The sequence below is a fragment of the Coenobita brevimanus genome, chromosome 14 (genome assembly GCF_032717465.1).
Source record: "Coenobita brevimanus isolate Jiangsu-jjx chromosome 14, ASM3271746v2, whole genome shotgun sequence".
NCBI classification, from domain to species: Eukaryota; Metazoa; Arthropoda; class Malacostraca; order Decapoda; family Coenobitidae; genus Coenobita; species Coenobita brevimanus.
In genome coordinates, this window is record NC_136967.1 from 40,306,747 (window position 1) to 40,314,977 (window position 8,231).

Sequence of the window (8,231 nt, forward strand, 5' to 3'; positions counted from 1 at the left end):
TTAGGAGGGCCGATAGGAGGTTAGTGAGGGATGTTAAAGTTATAGGAAGTGAGGAGTGTGTGCAGCAGCATAAACTATTGATTTGTGATATGGTCCTTAAAGAACAAGTGATCAAAAAGAGGACTTATGTACCTAGGAGGAAATATGGAAGCTGAAAAACCAAGTAGTAAGGGATGCCTTCTATAGCGAGTTGAGGAGAGTGGTGGCTGAACAGGGAGCTGTAGACAGAGGCGTTAATGAACAGTACAGAGCCCTCAAGAACAATGTCTTGAGAGTTACTGATGTAACATGTGGTTGGACAAGAGGACCACCAAGACATAAAGTAACTTGGTGGTGGGATGAGGGTGTAGAAGCTGCAGTTAAGGAGAAAAGAAGGCTTTTCCGGGAATGGAAGAAGGGTGGTAGCAAAGAGAGGAATATTTGGCTGCCAAGCGTAGGGCTAGAAGAGAGGTATACAGGGCAAACTCTGAGTCACAGAGACAATTACTTGATAACCTAAATCATGGGGAAAGGAAAAATATATTTAGGGTGGCAGGTCAGGTGAAGAGGGATAATCGAGATATTATAGGTGAGCAGTGTGTGAAGAATGATGAAGGAAGGGTAGTGGTGAACAGTGAGGATATTAAAGATGCATGGAGAGAGCATTATAACCGGTTGTTGAATGAGGAGTTTGACTGGGACAGGGAACGTTTGGAGCCAGCAGATCCAGTGTCTGGCCCCTGTCCTTTGATTGATGCTGCTACTGTGAGTGAGGCAATAGGCAGGATGAGGGTGGGGAATGCAGCAGATGTGTCTGAGTTGACTGCTGAAATGATGAAGGTCTCAGGCGATATAGGGGTGAGTTTAGTCACTGACCTGATAAATAGGATTATTTATGAGTGTGTTGTCCCAGATGATTGGCTGAAGAGTGTAATTGTAAATGTGTATAAAGGGAAGGGTGATGCCCTGGAAAGAGGAAATTACAGAGGTATAAAGCCTTTAGATCAGATAATAAAGGTAATGGAGAGAGTTTTAGAAGGTATGATTAGAGAAAGAGTGAATATTGATGAGATGCAGTTTGGGTTTATGCCAGGTAGGGGGACCACTGATGCTATATTCATTGTTCGACAGCTTCAGGAAAAATATATTGGTAGGAGAAGGGATCTTTATTTGGTTTTTGTTGATTTGGAAATTGCCTTTGATAGTCCCTAGAGAGGTGGTGAAGTGGGCAATGAGAAAGCTTGGCTTGGAGGAGTGGCTGGTTAGGGTGGTTATGGCCATGTATGTGGGTGCTCACACCCAGGTGAGAGTGAATGGATTTTTGAGTGATGAGTTTTCCGTGAATGTTGGTGTGCATCAGGGGTCAGTCTTGAGTCCCATGTTGTTTATAATGGTACTTGAAGCCCTTTCACGTGACTTTAGAAACGGACTCCAGTGGGAGTTGTATGCTGATGATTTGGTGTTGATTGCAGAGAACGAAAGGGAGGCGGAGGAAAGGTTAGGAAGTGGAGAGATGGTATGGGGCAAAAGGGTTTAAGGGTAAATGCAGATAAAACAAAAGTGATGATATCTAGGGTTGGTGGCGGTACTGTCAAAGACGAGGGAGAGTGGCCATGTGCAGTTTGCCACAAGGGCGTGGGAAGTAATTCCATCTTGTGCGGTGTTTGTGATAAACGGGTGCATAAGAGATGTAGTGGTATCAGAGGTAGACTGCGAGATAATGCTGATTTTATGTGTACGGGGTGCCGGGGTAAGCAGGTGGAGATTGTCAGATGTGAAAGGATTGAACTTGCTGGTGAATCTCTTGAGTGTGTGGAAGAGTTTTGTTATTTGGGAGACGTTGTGTGCTGGAGGTGGGGCTGGAGCTAGCTCTGTGGCTAGGGTGAGAAGTGGTTGGAAGAAGTTCAGGGAGCTCTTGCCTCTCCTGACATTGAGAGGGCTCTCCCTACGTGCTAAGGGGTCTTTGTATGCAGCATGTGTTAGGAGTGTAATGCTGTATGGTAGTGAGACCTGGGCAGTGAAGAAGGAAGATATTCGCCGGCTCAGACGTACAGAAATGACAATGATTAGGTGGATGTGCAGTGCGTCCCTGTGTCCAAGGCCTGGATGGGCTGGGTTTACGATGGAAGGGTTGAGAGGTAGGATAGGACTGGAGTGTATTGGTGTTGTGATGAGGAGAGGTACATTGAAGTGGTTTGGACATGTGGAGAGGATGGGGGATGATAATTGGGTGAGGAAGGTGAGAAGTGTTAATATTGGGGGTGGGGTTATGAGGGGTAGACCGAGAAAGACATGGGACGAGGTGATTAAGTGTTACCTCAGGGTTAAGGGACTGAACAGGGAAGCTGCAATGGATCGTGCAGTGTGGAGAGCCGCCATTAGGTGACCAAAGCCAACACATGCAAGCCTGTTGGAGCCTTTAAAAACGAAAATGATATATAATATATATATATATATATATATATATATAAAACATATATACTGTATATATATATATATATATATATATATATATATATATATATATATATATATATATATATATATATATATATATATATATATATATATATAGCCTCTGTCGTACAGTGGTAAAGTGTGCGTTTTCGCACACTGAAGAACGAGGGTTCGCGCTCAGCCAGAGTAATAAACTTTGGGAGCGTTCTTCTGCCCACGTACTGCTTTGGCGGACATCAGGGGTGCTGTGGTTGAACCGGTGTCGCATACAGTAAAGTATGTTTGCACCAAGTCGGCTTGCGTGGGCCGATTACACTTGGTTCACAGACTACACACACATCCAAAGCCACTCCAACACAACAATTACACTTACAAGCACTTCTCACCCTGCATACAATCTCTACTAGACAGTCTAAGCCACTTGGTAGAGATGCATTGGCTGTATCGTCCCTACTTCGGTAGGGATAGGCCGGTCCTGCAGTGGACACTCAAATGGCTGATGATGATATATATATATATATATATATATATATATATATATATATATATATATATATATATATATATATATATCATCATCATCAGCCATTTGAGTGTCCCTACCGAAGTAGGGACGATACAGCCAATGCATCTCTACCAGCTGGCTTAGACTGTCTAGTAGAGATTGTATGTAGGGTGAGAAGTGCTTGTAAGTGTAATTGTTGTGTTGGAGTGGCTTTGGATGTGTGTGTAGTCTGTGAACCAAGTGTAATCGGCCCGCACAACCCGACTTGGTGCAAACATACTTAACCGTATTTGACACTGGTTCAACCACAGCACCCCTGATGTTCGCCAAAGCAGTACGTGGGCAGAAGAATGCTCCCAAAGTTTATTACTCTGGCTGAGCGCGAACCCTCGTTCTTCAGTGTGCGAAAACGCACACTTTACCACTGTATGACAGAGGCTTTATATATATATATATCGTTTCGTTTCATTTCGTTTTTAAAGGCTCCAACATGCTTGCATGTGTCGGCCTTGGTCACCTAATGGCGGCTCTCCACGCTGCACGATCCATTGCAGCCTCCCTGTTCAGTCCCTTAACCCTAAGGTCACACTTAATGACCTCGTCCCATGTCTTTCTCGGTCTACCCCTCATAACCCCACCCCCAATATTAACACTTCTCACCTTCCTCACCCAATTATCATCCCCCATCCTCTCCACATGTCCAAACCACTTCAATCTACCTCTCCTCATCACAACACCAATACACTCCAGTCCTATCCTACCTCTCAACCCTTCCATCGTAAACCCAGCCCCTCCAGGCCTTGGACGCAGGGACGCACTGCACATCCACCTAATCATTGTCAGACAATGAAAAGAGAACCGAAGGCAGTGCATGGAGAATTCTAAATGCTTAAAGTCACGAACAAAGAAATAATCTGAGTTGTGAACGAATATATGACAACCAATTTTGGCTTTTAAATTATTACAGAAAAAGTACAAGAATACACTAGAAACAGACGGTATTATATACATGAAACAGGTAAGTTTCATTTTAAAAAAAGAGGAGGTTTCGAGAAGGAGAAGTAATGTTCAGTGGAGAGGAAATCACAGGAAAGGCTACGGACAGTACGTACTGTAAATGTGTAGAATGAATGTGCCCACGTAGAAGTGACTCTTACTGAGTAGGCAGGGGAGCATCTGAAAGTTTTGTTCAGGCCATCACTCGACGAACGTTGTTTTAAAAAGAATATTATTAAAAAGGAAAATAGCGAACCCCCACGTAGGTGCTCGTTCCAAGGGAGTTAACAGCTTGTAAGGAAGGAATGTTACTTACCTGTTTGTCCACATATCTATACAGCTATCGAAATAGGAAAAAAAGAATGTTGCAAAATTACCTGAAAACTGAATCGATAGATACCGGTAACTATAATCGAAAACAACAGAAAAATTAAAATGGAAAACAGCCATGAATGACAGAAGCTTTGAATCCAAACTACACCACGTGTGTGTGTGTGTGTGTGTGTGTGTGTGTGTGTGTGTGTGTGTGTGTGTGTGTGTGTGTGTGTGTGTGTGAAAAACTGATAACATGATATTTTTATGCCATAACCTTGAAGCCATCCCATCGCCCTATTTATCCCATTCTAGTAAGATTCTGCCGTCATCTGCCACTGAAAGCTGAGAAGGGTAAGTGAATATGTAAATGGATGGTGAAGAAAAGTGTCAGTAATTCAATAAAAAATGGAATACTAATGCGCTTCCTCTGTCCCTCATTTCTGATGAAAACTGACGGGAAAAATTAGTTTTAAGAAGAAAAAAGAGTGAGAATGATACGCAGATCGTTGACAATACATAAAACTTTCTCACCCCCCCAGAAACCCCACTTCGTTCTAATTGCATCAGGGGTGAAGGGTATTTGTTTCTTTCTCAATGGGACTTCGTTAGCTCTGAATGTATCGACATCAGTCCAAACTGTAGATATTTTTGAGTTGGTCATTGCAGGAGTGTATTAACTTGGATAATCATAGAAATAGCTGAGCCGAATCTATAAATGCACATGATAAATATAGGTTTTTGTGTTATTTCTGTCCCCCAAATGGAAAGGTGTGGGTTATGGGAGAGGAGGAACAAAATTATCATTATCATCACCTTTGTATTCCAGTTTATCAAGTTATGCAGCTTCAGTCAGTATCTTCCTTTATATCTAAAGGTTCTGACCTTATGAACCAACATTCTCTTTTGTCTTATTATTGCTAATAAGTTTATCAACAACTCATCTGGTTTTGCACGGATTTAAGAATGTGTACAGGAACTACTGACCGCTCATGAATTGAGTATAATCATAAACCAACAAAAACATTTTAACTACTTCCCTGTGGTAATATTGATTTTGGTTGAAAGAGCCAGATACATTGTAGAAATCTACACTCTCCTCTCCTTGCCGCGGCTTCTACAACAGACATCATTTTACGATTATTTCCCTATCATAACAAAGGTTCCTTTTAGTACGAAAATAACTGACAACGAAAGACTCTGATCCTTTTTCTCCTGGTCATTCTTGAGGGAAAAAAAAGAAACAGTTACGACAAGGTAGGCTACTGACTGTAAATATATCGCAGAAACCTGCACTCGAAAAGGTACAAAGGCAAATATGGAGAGCTATGAAGAGGATACTCTGAGAAACGCAAAACACACACAGATACGTTCACTCAAAAATAAAAGCTTCGAAATTCATGTACTCGTCCCACAAAAAATTATTCCGAATACCTTCCTTTCAGGACGATGAACTCTTAAGTTACTAAATGACTAATTCTAGTCACATGCATCGTGTTGCCAATTTTTTTTTTCCTCAGCCTCCATCCCCTGTTCATTCTAAGACTTATACAGTATACCACAACATTCCAATTTCTCCTCAGCCACACCATCTTCTAGCTGCAAATGCATCAGCATAAACCTTTTTCACATTCTTAGCCATATATACACTTTTTCCACTTGGTCATACCATCTAAAAATGGACTCTTCCACTGGTGCTACTTCTAACTTCATTCTTACGCCATATACATATCCCAAATCTAATGGACAGTATAGATAATATCACTGCCTAATCCAAATTTTTATTTCTAATCAAGAAACAACCCAGTTTTCTGCCTTGACCCATTCCATGGCTATTATATTTGAGGGCCAATATAATGAGGACATTGATGCTCAGCCCAATTTCTCTCTCTCTCTCTCTCTCTCTCTCTCTCTCTCTCTCTCTCTCTCTCTCTCTCTCTCTCAAATTTTGTAACCCTCCGATTCCACTTTATTCCTTTTCCACCTTCGACTTACATATCTCTTCCTCCTAAACGCCAACCTTCAACACCACCTGCTTTCAGCTGATCTCTTTCACCAATATCATATTCAACTGTCTTCCCTCCTTCTTTTACCACTACACTCTTCCCGTCTGTCTCTCATTGATTCCACTCCCCTTCATCCCATTTTCGACTTGCATATCTGATGCTCCTGAGTGCCTCTCTTCATCACCACCTGTCCCCAGCTCTATCATAACCAACTGCTCTCCTGCCTGTTGTCCATCCCTGGTTATATCCTCATTTTCCTCAGTCTTTTACCTACTTTAATCCCAGTTACAGATTTCCCTCACATGCGATTACAGAAGTACTATCGCCCCTTGTGTGTGTGTGTGTGTGTGTGTGTGTGTGTGTGTGTGTGTGTGTGTATTCGTCAGTTAGTGTGTGAACAGTATAACTCATAGTTTTGATCCGATTTGAACGCTGGTGGTTAGTCAAGAAGTAAGCGATTTGATCTTGAGAACAAAAAGTTAAGGGTCACGGAAAAGGGTACGGTTCACATAAAGTTTTTATTCTGATGTAAACAAAACTTGTTAAAAGAGTCATAGGTTTGCCAAATGAAGGTCACAGTGCAATATCAAAGGTTCTGCCCCATATCTGAAACAGTGTCCAATCATTTTCAGTCAAATACAGTAGAATAGACGAGGTTCAACGAAGAATGAAATGACTGATTTTGGAAACAGTTCAAGGTTACAGGGTAATGTCAACTCGGAAAATTTTGATCCAGTTTGGCCAAAATTTCAGACAAAATTTGGGAAACAGAAAAGGATGACATACTAGTCATCCCTCCCTATCTCCGAAAGGGCAGTGCTTGACTGCAGGAAAAAAACAACAACAACAACTTGGCCTGCGTTCCACTGGGATTACGTCTGGGTGAGCCTGGGTCTACAGGAACTAATACTACTGCTCACATAGCTCTTTCCTCTTCCAGCACCACCGTCAATTGTATTTTCGTAATCCACAGTCCTCCAGTACATGTATCATTTTGTGTCTTCCTCTTTTATTTTCCAATGTGAGATTCCTTCAATTTCATCTTTATTATCAAGTTTCCATACTTCTGCTTCGTTCAAAATCAGCTTTTTTCTAACTCATCCTTCCACTTACAACCACTTCCCCAACACTGCCTACCACGGCCTCCATCTTTCACTTAAGTCACCTTCCTTCAGCTTCACCTTTCTGCTTCAAAATATACCTTCATCTCCACATTTCACCACCACGTTTTTGAAGTCCACCTGCCTCCTCAAATTGCATTTACTTTCACCTGCTGTCCACTCCACCTTCCTACGGTCCCGTTCCACATATACGCCACCTTATGCAGTCTTCTGCGATAATATATATATATATATATATATATATATATATATATATATATATATATATATATATATATATATATATATATATAATCACCAGGAAAATGAGCAATTTACAGAGTAGAATAAAGTAAACTGTTAAACAAGTCTGATGGTAACCACAGAATCAACAAATGGACGCTCTGGGGTATCTGCCTGACATGGCTTTCACTAATTCCGAGGCACTTAAGGACGAATGACTCGTTATTCACGCCTGAAATGAAGAGTCTATCCCTGGATTCCTTATGCTTGATATTCAAACTGGCAGTAATGCATTAGACGATGGGGGGGTGGGGAGTTATGCAACAATAGCAGTCTGTTTGTCTACTGATTAACGATGTACCCTGCGAAGGATGACCAAGCCAAGGGGTCCTCTGCACACTTCTAACCTCACTCAATATCAAGCTGATTTACAGAGTTTATAATACAGTTAAAATGGACATTCCCTTGAAAGTATGCTAATTATGCACACTTTGAATAACAAGGTATATCAATCAGAGGTAAAGTAGAGCAAACTTGGTAGAAGGGAAGTTCATACGATAAAGAATAAAATGAACTTGGACAAATAAAAAACAGCTAACGTGCAGTACAATATGAAAAAAAAAAAAAAAGAGA